General features: G+C 35.6%; 1 protein-coding gene across 1 annotated transcript in view; it reads left to right on the forward strand.

Moving 5' to 3' along the window:
- Positions 1 to 404: 404 nt before the first annotated feature.
- LOC116307171 (uncharacterized) overlaps positions 405 to 13,259 on the forward strand; it is a 42,110-nt gene continuing 29,255 nt past the window's right edge. The window contains exon 1 of the mRNA XM_089037854.1: positions 405 to 475. The gene's annotated coding sequence lies outside the window, so the exon portion shown is untranslated. The remainder of the gene's footprint in view (positions 476 to 13,259) is intronic.

Below are 13,259 nucleotides of genomic sequence, written 5' to 3' on the forward strand. Positions count from 1 at the left end.
AGCTAAATGCGTTCACAGCACAGCAGTTCGCGCATGGTCATGCAAAATGGCCCCCTTATAAATGTTGTAGGGCCCTGCAAACTCGTACCCAGAGCCTGCGTTTCTTCTGGCCTGCGTTGAAGAACGAGGCTTTTGCATAATCCATGCAGGATTTCTTGGACTTCCGGTATAACAGCGCACGCGTTCAAAACCTTGCCAAAATTTTAAAATATTTTTTTCCTCCCATTTTTAATTCGTACTATGATTTTTACTTTGAATTTGAGTTCGATTTAATTTTTACTTTGCTTATTTTGACCGTTTATATCTCACTTTCCGAAAATTGCGCATGCGCCAAAATATGGATTATGCCAGAAACGCAGGTTGAGTGGAAAATTCGTAATCATCAAAATAACTCATGCGCAAAAGTTTATTCTCCTATCTTTAGCGCAAAGGTTCGTTTTTCTCTACCTACCGTGTGATTTTGGCTCCAAGTCTGGTAAGTATTTTTGCGTGTGCAATACGACACAAAATGTATAACCATTCTCATTATGCCGAAAACGAAGGGGCTATTCGTACTGTAACCGTCTTCGTAATGCCTATTCGTACGGACATTCAAATATTTTGATATTCTGAAGAAATCGACAATGCTTTTGATTTGGGATAATTCTTTCTTTGTTTAGAAGTACATAGCCATTTCAAAAAACTTTAAATTAAAGAATAGTGGTAGTGACTAGATAAACTAGTTAACCGCGTCGGTGTTTGGAATCGAACAGTAGGAGAATTGATTTAACTTAATACACCGTATGGTTTGTGATGTTTAGAAACTGACGTTTCGGACGTTAGTCCTTCGTCGGATTTACTCCGACGAAGGACTAACGTCCGAAACGTCAGTTTCTAAACATCACAAACCATACGGTGTATTAAGTTAAATCAATTCTCCTGCTGCTTAAATTAAAGGATTTGATTCCATCTTTACAGAAAACGGCAACAGAAAAGGAGGACTCACAAAATTTGAAGTGGCCGACTCGGAGCAAGTTCAATTTGGCAGTCAGAGGAATTTGTTGAATTCAATTATTTCCACATCTTAGCAGTACAGTTTTAGTATCCTATTTTAGTTTTTCGTTTACTTAACTTTTATCTGTACTTGCTTTAATTATAAATATAGGTTTTTAGATTTTCATAGATTTTATATGATAGTTTCTTACTATTGTTGTAACCTTCAATATTTCGTTTATTGAATGAACAAAGACTCATTATTATTATTATTATTATTATTATTGCAGATTAATATCATCCCAAACTATTGCTGGCTTTCACTCCGATTATCAGTTTTGAATCTTATTATCTGCTCCACTATGGTGGTCAAAATAAAAAAAACTTGTGATTCTGCGGAAAAGCATCGCTTAATTCCAAACCGTGAAAAGATGAACAAACTTCGTAGTACGAAGGAACGCGTTGAAATAAAGCATAGCGAGACACTTATGCTAATAAAATCTGAACTCTTTAATTTGAAGCTTTTTGAAATGGCGCCTATGTACTTCTAAACAAAGAAAGAATAATTTAAAATCAATAGCATTGTCGATTTCTTCAAAATATCAAAATATTCATTAAATCATTATTATTTATTATTATTACGCACAAATAGCCACTGTTTGCTTTAGTACTTGGTTCCGTTGAAAGATACTAAGCATCAGTAGTAGGCACATAAAACTTTGTTCCTACGAAATGATAAAGTTAGTGATAAATGTGAACAGTGTTCTAGTATGGTTGCAGTATTTTTGTATGTGGACCTCTCTTTTCAGAGAGATAAATATTTGAAATATCAATACGCAAATGAGATGACGTAAATTCAAGACTAATTTATTATACGGCAAATCATCCTTATACTTTTTATTAATTTTAATTCAGATGAAACTGTTTATTGGAAAAATCCTTAAGGGTCTAATAAGCACTGCTTAAAGTTTTGCTTGGTATTTCGATGGGAAGTATTATACTTGCGAATATCTATCGAGTCGTGACTTCATGTATTGGATAATGGTCGAGCGCGTAGCGCGAGGTCATTATTTCAATAATCCGAAGAGCGAGACCAAGTATACACCTTTTGCTGTTCATTAACAAAAAATGTACATTCATTTGTGCCAATAGTTGTATCAATAACGTGTAATGTACTTTCATCAACACCACAAGTAACATCATTAGCGCGGATCAACTTTCAATAACGACAATTGAATATGCGTGTACATTCATAGGCATCAATGGACAATCAATAGCGCGTTTGTACATTCATATGCGCGGAATGTATTTTCTTGTGCGCGAAATTCAACTTCAACTGACACCAAATGACAAACAATTGCATTTATGGACAATCATTTACCCAAAAGTGAAAATTCATTAGTGCTATTAGCATAATCATTGACAATCTATAACGCGTTTGGACAATCATGAGGGTCAACGTTATATTCTATAGCGTGGTTCAACAAACATTTGCATGATTCGAATAAACAATAAGAGTAAGTATTTACTCAACCATGAATTAATGAATGTTCATGTCGTTCCTCATGAAGGCTCTTAAAAGTTATAGCGGAAACGTCATTTTTTAAAAAATTATACGAGTTTTATCCGTAATGTTATATTTAATTTATCATGTCTAAACGAGAAAGACTCAAAGATACGATTTTTTTTGATAATTAACATGCACTTGCAAATGTGGGGGTGTGAAAGAAAGAAAAACTTCGAAAAATTATAATATTACGTGTCAATGCAGAGTGGTTCATTAGAGCAATACTTCTGTGTTTCCCTTATTTTTCCTGGGAAAGAAGGATCAATATACTTAGTAAAAAATAGTACCGGTCTGAACAGCGTAAATGTTACGGTTCACATCGACCTCATCATGTGACGCTGTTCAGACCAGTACTTTGTTTTACTAAGTATTGCGCCTTCCTTCTCAGGAAAAATAAGGGAAACACCGAAGTATTGTTCTAATGAGACCATTTATTATGGAAAACGAACCTTAACGATAACTTAAACAAAGTGCTAAACTATAAACTTATTATACTAACGTATCATTCTTGATTCAGAGTTCTGGTTAGCCTGCGTCACATCCGGAATATTCCGGATGTGACGCAGGCTAAGTTCTGGTTCGATGCTCAATGAAATATTATTTCTTACTGGTGGGGGAAAAATCCTTAAAACGGGCTAAATTCAAAAAATAACCACACAGAGCGAAAAATGTATTATTTCTCAATGATCGGGTAAAATTTCGAGGCTTTATTCACGTTTCAAGGATTTTATTGAAATTTTTGATGAATCCCAATACATTTCCTTATAACATGACACCACAGAAAAACCAAGCTTGGGCTACCTGTGGTTAAGCTTCCACCAACAACCTGGAATTTCTCTTGTATATCTCTTAACCCACTACTCCGGTCTTCGAATAGTTGACGAGGTTCTTTATACCCTGCTCCTGCTCCTCACAGCTCTTGTACGATCTTTCGTTGAACAGAATAACTGACTCCAAAACAACTGACCTTATGACTATAATCAATAAACTATTCACATATAAAGCCTAAAAACACCAATTTATAAAAATACTCGAAGGAATATATTGTTAAACTACTATACCATTTATTTAAAACTGAATACGACTTGCGACGCATTTTATGAAAGTTTCACCTCACTTATTCCAGCTAACACCATTATTATTACTACTCTTCCCAGTAGACCGAGGTAGTTGTGATTTTTTAATCGCCTTCGTAGCGTCTTTTATGTTATCCGCAAGTACATTTCAAATCGACCACGTGATGCCAATGTTGTACCACGAGAGTATGTGGACCGCGTGGCACTAATGAATTAGTAGAAGATGATATAGGTAAGTTGTAGTGCTTGGGAACGAGGTTATTCCGGGCGAAAGCCCTTGGAATTAAATTCGGAAAAATTAATTTCCGACCTCGCTGGGATTCGAACCCACGACCTTCGGAATCCCAGCGAGGTCGGAAATTAATTTTTCCGAATTTAATTCCAAGGGTTTTCGCCCGGAATAACCTCGTTCCCAAGCACTACAACTTACCTATATTATCTTGTACCACGAGGACAAGTTTTTTACACCACGTGATCAAAATTCAGTCAAGTTTTAATCACGTGGTCTACTGGGAAGAGTAGTAAAAAATGATATTTTCCGTTTGTCTCACGCACGATTGAGGGTCATTTGTAGGATGCGGACTGTGTGCGATTCTTTTTACAAAAGACCCTCACGTGAGACAAACGAATAAGTATCATTACTGGGATACCTGTGATAATTATTTTCTATCATTTTGTACTTAAAAAACATATAAATAAAATTGTAAAGCCGTAAGAACTACTTTTTTATGCATTTCAGTTGCGTGATGGACTGAAAATCGGCCGCCAAATAGACAAAGATGAATGGCGTCGCTTCGCATTTTTTATTGAAATATTGTTGAGTGAACTATAAACAAAAAATCGCACGATCTTCTCGTACAATTTGGAATTAATAGACACTCGTAATGTTTTGAAAGTTCTTTAATTGCACTCACCAAAGGCTCGTGCGATTTCCTATACTTATTATTATTATTATGTGCAAAAAATCTATGACCTGTATAGGGCGCACAGCGTAAACTATACAGTCTAAAAGGAAACTAACTACAATGTATTTAAATAGATGTCCCATAAAATCATTGTCTTTAAAATGGTTCGGGGAAAAATATATATATATATATACACACAATCAGTTACAATAAATTTCTAGCAATTCTAGCAATATTATTATTATTATTATTATTATTATTATTATAAATAAAAACAACAGCAACAACAACAACAACAAAAACCAACGTAAATATATAATAAGGAAAATTATGAACATTGCTATTCGAACAACCTATTATATATTTTGCTGTAGAAAAAAAATCTGGGATAACCCTGACTTGATGAAATTTTAACTTTGGCGTTACAACTAAATGTGAAAAAAAAAGTATGATTAATGTTTTTAGTATCTTTCATGTACTTAATTGTTAAAGATTCAAGTAGCTAATCGTAAATTGCCTATAGCGAGATTTACGATGGAATTTGGAAAACATAATAAAGTTTACATTATTATTATTATGATCCTCATGTGAGACAAACGAATAAGTATCATTTATTATACGACTATTACGTGATTTTACCTTATAAGGTCAAGAGAACTCGCAAAATATGGCACCGTATTATGCTAGTCCTGTCCCGGTTTAACCGGTTTAACCGGGACAGGACTAGCATAATACGCTCGCAACTTTTCGCAACTCTTTTCATCATGTTTCGAGGTGAAAGTGACCCAAATTTTGACCTAAATCTTCACTATGACACGAACACTGACCTAGATTTCCTAGACATCAATTTTGAAATAGATGACGATGTTCTTTTAAAAGTTTTTGAAAACCCGCAGGATACGACAGTCGAAGTACAGAAAGACAACGAGCTCGAGACCACTAACTTCGCCGATGAAGATGAAGTATCAACATTCATAAGAGAAAACAGGAACAAAAACACTGAAAAAAAGACACATAACGATTTACAAGTCTTCTACAGGTGGGCAAAAACGATTAAAGAAACAAGAAAAATTGAAGAGATACCGCCTAATGAGCTGGACAAACTACTAGCCTGTTTTGTGGTGAAAAGTACGCAAGCAAAATGGCGATGAATTTGAACCAGATACTCTTACCTCCTATTTCCGTAGTATCGACCGCTTCCTTAGAGAACAAGGCAAACAATACTCCATTTTGCTGGATAGAGAATTCAACCGTTCTCGGGAAGCTTGGCTTGCAAAAGAAAGGAGCTCCGTAGGCGTGGGAAAGGCCAGAAGCCAAACAAGGCACAGGGGCTGAGTACAGACCATATTCAGATATTATGGCAAAAACAACAGCTTGGTAACAATTATCCTCAAGTCCTTCTGCGTACAGTTTGGTTTCACAACACTGTTTACTTGGGTTGGAGAGCACAAGATGAGCACCATCGTGTAAGATACGGCGACTTTGAAGTCAAAACAGATGGAGAAAGAGAGTACGTGGAATGGATTAAGGAACGCGGAAGCAAAACTAGAACAGGCGAAAATGAGTTCGTCCCGGATCGTCCGTTCAATCCTAAGATGTTTGCAACTGGTGGACCTCGTTGTCCAGTGAAATTATTCAAGGAGTACATTTCTCATGTACCACCAGAAATGAAAAAATCAGAATCTCCTTTCTACTTGGCAGCCATTCAAAAACCATCATCAGAGATATGGTACAAGAGACAACCACTTGGAAAGCACTCGCTGGCACAGTTCATGAAAGAGATATGCAAAGCCGCCGGTATTGAAGGCCGTTTTACCAACCACTCGGAACGAAGAACCATGATTTCAACGCTACGAAAAGAAAACTTAGAGCCTCTGAATATAATCGCCCTGGCTGGCCAGAGAAACCTAAAGTCTTTGGATAGTTATTCAGAAGCGTCAACAGTACAGAGCAACAGCACGTTATGTCTTCCAAATTAAGTGAGCACATCGAAGGAAGAAAACTAACGAAAGATTCGGCCTTGAGTCCTAAAGTACCGCTTCAACTTTCCAGTACTCTGACATCCAATTCATTTGAGCCTGCAGAACAGCCAGAATCCAATCAAAGCATGTTTGATGGAGCTGTTTTCAATAACTGTTCTATCAACTTTGGTAGAGATCATCATGCTTTGGCGGTTGAACCATCCCCCAGTTTTAAGAAGGAATTCAAGAGAATTGATCCATTAAACAGCGACGATGAGCTATGAGAACTAGTGAACTCACAAAGCTTTTTGTTTTTTGCTGGAATTCGTCTTCATGATTCTAACTTTTCAAAGCTTTTGATTGTTAGTAAACTTATTTTGAATCGATGCGAAGTGTGATTTTACGAAGATCATATCTAGTTTGACGAGTTTCATGTCAGTTGTCATGTAATTTGCCTATTGACCAATAAGATTAAAGGCACTTAATGGGTTTCCTTGTGTTTACGTTTTTTCTGAGATAGCGTGCGGACCTTGAAAACTCAAAAAATACTGATGAACTCGCTCAAAAAGGGACAAATACATATTAATTTTCAATGTCGTATAATAAATAACTTATTTGGGTTTTTCCCGTAATACGGGCTGATATTTTACTCATTACTCGTATTTTTCCTCGTCCCTACGGGACTCGGAAAAACACATTCGCAACTCGTAAAATATCAGCCCGTATTACGGGAAAAAACCCAAATAAGATATAATTATTACAATGCCACGATGAATGCTACTTTTCATTCTAACACCATCATTTTTTATTGCTTATGTACATTCTTTAGGGCAGCTTCAGTTATGGCCGAGGAAAGTAATACAAATTATATAGAAAGTATGAAAGACGATGTCAAGGAAAAGGAAAGAATAAAAATTGCACTGGAAGAAAAGGCGAGAAAATTAGAAGAAAAACTGGAAGACCACGATGAAAATTGCCAAAAGAAAATCCATGATCTGGAAGAAGAAATACAAAGACTTAAAGAAGAAATACAAAGACTTAAAGAAGAAATACAAAGACTTGAAGAAGAAATAAATAAGATGGAGATGAAAATGGAAGAGAAAAACACATTCCTTGTATGGAAAGGCAATGAAGCCAAGAAGGAAATCGGAGACTTGAAGACAGAGTTAGGAAAATTACGTAAAAGAGTCAAGAAGTTTGAGCTTTCTGGAGATCAGTTGGTTATTCGGCAACTCTGTTCAAGCGTTCAGGAAAACCTCTTGAGGATTGTGCTCAAAGAAAATTTCAACGAAATTCAGAACAAAAAGACTCAGTGTATGGAAAATTACATTTTATGGCAAATTGAAGACGAAGAGGAACAAAATGAAGCAAGGTTAAGATGGGAAGAGTTGAAGAAAGAATTCAAGTGGCACGAATATTTGATAAAACAGCTAAAACCGGTCAAAATGAGTGGGAACGAAACTGCTCATCCATCCTTGACAAAAGAGGTCATAGATGCTGCGAAAAACAAATTGAAAAGAAGGGAGAAGTTAGGACCGGAAATGGTCAAGGCAGTAGATCAACTAGAAGATATATGGGAAAAAACAAACACAAGCTAACGCAAGGGTAAGCATTTTTTTGAAACCCAAAATAAAATATCCTATGCATGTTTTTACAGGTTGACGTATTAATGTTCATAAACATTGTTATAAAATGTTTTAAATGTGCCAACCATTTTAACAATAGGTTTTGTCACTCATTAATCAACATTATCCAACAGTTGTCTAGTTGGCAATTTAAATGGCAATCAACCAAAAGAAATTTGGTGAAATCTCGTGGTTTCGACTCCCCTTAGTTACCTTTGGCTATGTCACACAAGCGCAAAACTTTAGCTCCAATATCGCAGATTTTTGAAATTCTGTTTGCGGAAAATTGTTAGTAGTTTGTTTTGGTTTTTGCAATTCCATAAAAATACCAGAAGAAGTACTTAGTCTTTAATTCCTTGTAGTATTCTTGAAAAAAGGCAGAAGTATACTTGATTGTGTTACAAGAAGTTGCGTGAGGAAAACTACTATTGCCGAGTTTCATATCGTGGAAGTACAGGGTCGAAACCGGACCGTGAAAAAGATGTCACATCAACCACTAGCATCTTTCACGAATACTAAAAATAGATTTCGGAAAGGCTTGTGGGATCCAAATGCGGACAAACATTGCAAATCAAGGCTTCAATTACATGAAAAAAGAAGAATATCAGTCCAAAATCCAGCCAGACTGAAATGAATTGAAAACAGCCAGAGTACAGAGCATTGTTGCAGCATGTTAGCATGTGCACTTGGCTTGGCTTGTCCGTATTTCAATCCAATGATGCACAATTGTGACGTCATCCGTGGAAAACGCTCTTCCCAATGATTTTTATTCATTCGGTCAAAATCGAGTTGCATTCGTCGAGCTCAATTGCGATTGTCTAACTACATATATTAAATATCCGGCCTGGTCAACAGTTGTCTGGTCTCCCCAGTCCTACCACTCGAATCGTGTCTGATTATGTGTCAATGTATGAGCTGAAACGAAAGACTTATTGCATGATGTTTAGTGCATGATGGATCTACGCGCAAGCGGCTTTACAGTGCTAGAGGAGGATTACCGGAATCACACAAAATTCTTTGTCATGTTTTGAACTATTTTCTATTCGTTTCAAGTCAGTTCTTGTTCTAATTGTATCGTCACTCTATTTAACAATTATTCGCCAAAGGCGAAGTGAATATCGGGGAATATTTACCGAGACGCGAGTCTTCGAGTTTGTTTGAGTTTATTTGATTGTTTTAAGTCCTTTTTTACCTTTGAACAAAGTTAGTGCAAATTTGTTAGCCTCTTTAGTCATTTTGGGGACAGCATTTTCTATAAACAACTAATTTATCGTATCATTTTCAAATTCTCTTTCCTGTCGAAATTAAAGATAATTTGGATCGTTTCCATTCGTATTCTTTCGAGGGAAAACTATGATATAATTAATCTGCAATAGGACTACATGTCTGTCTAATTTGAAAATAATTGAGTTCAAAAAATTCCTCTGACTGCCAAATTGGACTTGGCCTATGGGCCTCTTCCAATTTTGTCAGTTCTCGGCCGAATTTTTTTCATCCAATTATTTCCAAATTGTACAGCATGTAGTTATATTACCTATCCTTATAATACACTCTACAAATTTACTCGATTCTGATTGGACAAGAGGAGTACGATTAAATCTCAAATTGTACTCTGTAGAGTCCCTATTACGTTGCTCAATTTTTTGAGTGTATTATTTATAAACAAAAAATCGCACAATCTTCTCGTACAATTCGGAATTTATACAAACTCGTGATGTTTTGAAAGTTTTCAAATTGAATTCGACTAAAAGCTCGTCCAATTTTTAAAACTTTCAAAACATCACTCGTACCTATAAATTCCGAATTGTACTCGAGATCGTGCGATTTCCTATACATATCATGAAACTACATGCAACATCGCCTTTTTCATATCTCTTACAGTACAAGCTCCACAGAGGGCCAAGATCCATGCTCCCCAAGGAGTGTATCTACCACAGGACAAATTAACCATGAATATAGTAAGGTCGCTGACAGACGTGGAGATTCTTTTAGTTCCGAAAAAGCTATTGGGGGACAATCTTTTTTTCTGCCCCGCATTCTCCAATTGAAAAATTTGTAGTGGGTTTTTTTAGTTAAGATCATTTTTTAACCTCACAAAAGGTATTTAATTTTTAGGAATGATATTTCTAATTCTGTTATAATATTTCTAATATGCCTGTTAACATTATTTTTTACCTGATGATATTTCTCTTTCCATCGGATATCAGAGTTCATAAACGGGAGGGAGGGGGCGTCTCTATTTTTTCCAGCCTTGAGCTAGTTTCAGAACAGTGTTGTTTTCATTCGTGACTCGTCACTTAGCAACTGCTGTATTGCTTCGGGGTTTTTGTTGTGGCTAATACGACTAAACCTCCATAGCAGTTGGAAAATAGACCAAAATGAGGCTAAGTTACAGACTGAAATGCATTTAAAAGCTAAATCCGCCCCCAATGTAGTAGATAGTTTTATAGTCTTGTGCAATCTGCTTTGTATTTTCATCTATCCATGCATGTGCTGATATTTGTTTTTATTTATCGCGGGACGTTTTGATGATCCGCGCGTCATTTTTGTCGCGGCTCGGACGTGTCTTTTATTGAGGTAATGTTTTTTTTGGTAGAAAGATAGAGAATTGTCAATTCATTTCAGGACATTTGATTAAATAATAATTTGGCTTTAAGAATATGTCAGTTTTATGATTTGTTGTTCCCTCAAGCCTCATATTAATCCTTTTGAATAAGTCAGATTGGAAAGCAAACAATTCTTCCTCCACATTTTGAATGCCTTGGAATGCGCTTTACTTCTTTATAAATGATAAAACATGGCTATTTTATTCTCAAAACAAATATTCAGTTGCATGTTTTTTTCCATTGAAACATGTTTGAAGTATTTTTTTTTTAGTTTTAGAAATTTTATACTCGTTCAACTGCTAGACACAGGTAGTCCAAAGAGAGTCTTTAAAGCTCAACATTTATTTTGAAGTTCTTACTGATTATTTTTATTTAATACTAGCAAGAAAATCAGAAAAGACTTTTCTTCGCTTTTGCAGAGCGAGCTTGCAATGATTTCAATGAAACGCATTAGACTACATGATTTACATAGAATAAATTATGCCTGTTTTGAAAGAGCAATCTCAGCTCCATAGCCCTAATAACTGAACGATTATCAAAGTCGTACGCCCATAATCTCTCTAATAACAAAAGCTTTGGATTATTATTTCTATTTTTACCGGGCTTCTATTTTGAGGTTGGTTCTTGATGTTCTTACTCGACATTCCGCTATCCTTCTAAGTTCCATCTCCTAAATTAAACCATACCCTTTCCCCAAGTATCCGCAAAATAACTCATAAAACGTATACTATACAATGCCTAAAATTTGTGTTGATTGCAAAATCCTTTATAGAAAATCGTCATTGAAAGGAATATTTTGACCTTTTGAGCCGTCATCTATTCGTCTTCAAACTTCACGAATGGAAACAACACACTGTTCCAGCCATTAGCCTAGACACGCCCTCTCCCTCCTGTTCATAACATAACAAAGTTTTTATTAACGAATTTAAGCACGTAAAATTATCAATCCTAAAGAAGTTGGACATAAAATATTTTCACTAATATAACCACCTAAAACTATCTGCAAATAGTCTAAACCTACTAATGATGTATCACAAATCCTGTCCTCTGATTGGCTGAGCTACTAGTGGTCTATTGGTGATAGACCACTACTGAGTAACGCAAAGAGCCGGTTTGAAAACCAAAACAGTGGAGTCTAACTAACTTAAAAACAAAAAAATGCATTAACTTGACCGATTAGAAGGTTTATACTAAAACAATTAGACCTCTCGTCCTCATAGTCTACAAGTCAATAGCCTATTTGGCCTTCGACCTCGTGAGCTATTGACTTGTAGACCATTCGGGCAATTGAATCTATCTACGATTTTATTTTGCATGTTATACATGTTTTTTTATGATGTACGCACGAAAAGAATGTACTCTCTGCAAACAGTGCTTCGAATTCTTTTCCTTGTCTTGATTGACATTGTATGGCACTCCCGTCTGATATCCAGACGTTAAACTAGACAGAGGGGAACGATGTTATTATTTGCTGATAATGTCACATATTTAACCCTCTCTAAATATTTATCAAATCTATTTACGATTTTAATTTACATGCTGTGCAAGTTTTTATCGTTACCACAAAAAGAACTTTTGCATAAAGGCGCATAGTTGTCCTACACCCACATTGTTTATAGGCCCCTTACATGTAACGTCAAAGCATCTCGGCTGGGGGACAAGGCAAAAGAATTCCAATTTCCTGAGAATTGGAACCTATTGTTTTGTCCCCCAGATTGAGTTACATTTCAACGTGCTGCAAGGGGTCTATTAGCCAGTGAAAAAGGACTGGGTTCTAGTTTGAACAACTAAAATAATTAAAGTAGTGTAGAAAATTATCCAATCACGACCAGTTTAAAATATGGCCATATACTAACAATGTTATGAGCATAAAAACACTGCCAAAATTGCATTGAGATATATATATATAGTGTCCAAACACACAAACATTCTCTGTATCGTTATACAGTATGTTATTTCTAATATCACAACTTAATTATTTGAATTTGACCAATTTTGATCAAATTCTCAAGTTAAACTAATTTCTACGTGATTTTTATTGTGAAGGGGATCATTTTACAATAACAGTGTTGTCATGAGCATAAAAACCGTGCCAAAATTACATAGAAATTAATGGTGTCCAAACACACATACTTTCTATTTTTATTCTTATAGTACACTCAACAAAATTACTCGACTCTGATTGGTCGAGAGGAGTACAATTATAGCGTTAATCGTACTCCGTAGGAGTACCGAATTAAGTCGCTATGGCAACACGGCCAAAACAATGTCAAAACAATTATTTTCTATCATTTTGTACTTAAAAAACATAAATAAAATTTTAAAGCCGTAAGAACTAATCTTTTTTATGCATTTCAGTTGCGCGATGGAGTAAAAATCGGCCGCCAAATAGACAAAGATGAAAGGCTTCGCTTCGCATTTTTTACTGAATTTTTGTTGAGTGAACTATAAACAAAAAATCGCACGATCTTACTCGAGATCGTGCGATTTCCTATACTTTTTTTTTAATATTTTTATATTTTTTTGATTTTTTTAATATCGCAATTT

The sequence above is a fragment of the Actinia tenebrosa genome, unplaced genomic scaffold (genome assembly GCF_029948245.1).
Source record: "Actinia tenebrosa isolate PJP-AT-01 unplaced genomic scaffold, QUT_ActTen_1.0 PGA_scaffold5__44_contigs__length_20552954, whole genome shotgun sequence".
Classification (NCBI taxonomy): Eukaryota; Metazoa; Cnidaria; class Anthozoa; order Actiniaria; family Actiniidae; genus Actinia; species Actinia tenebrosa.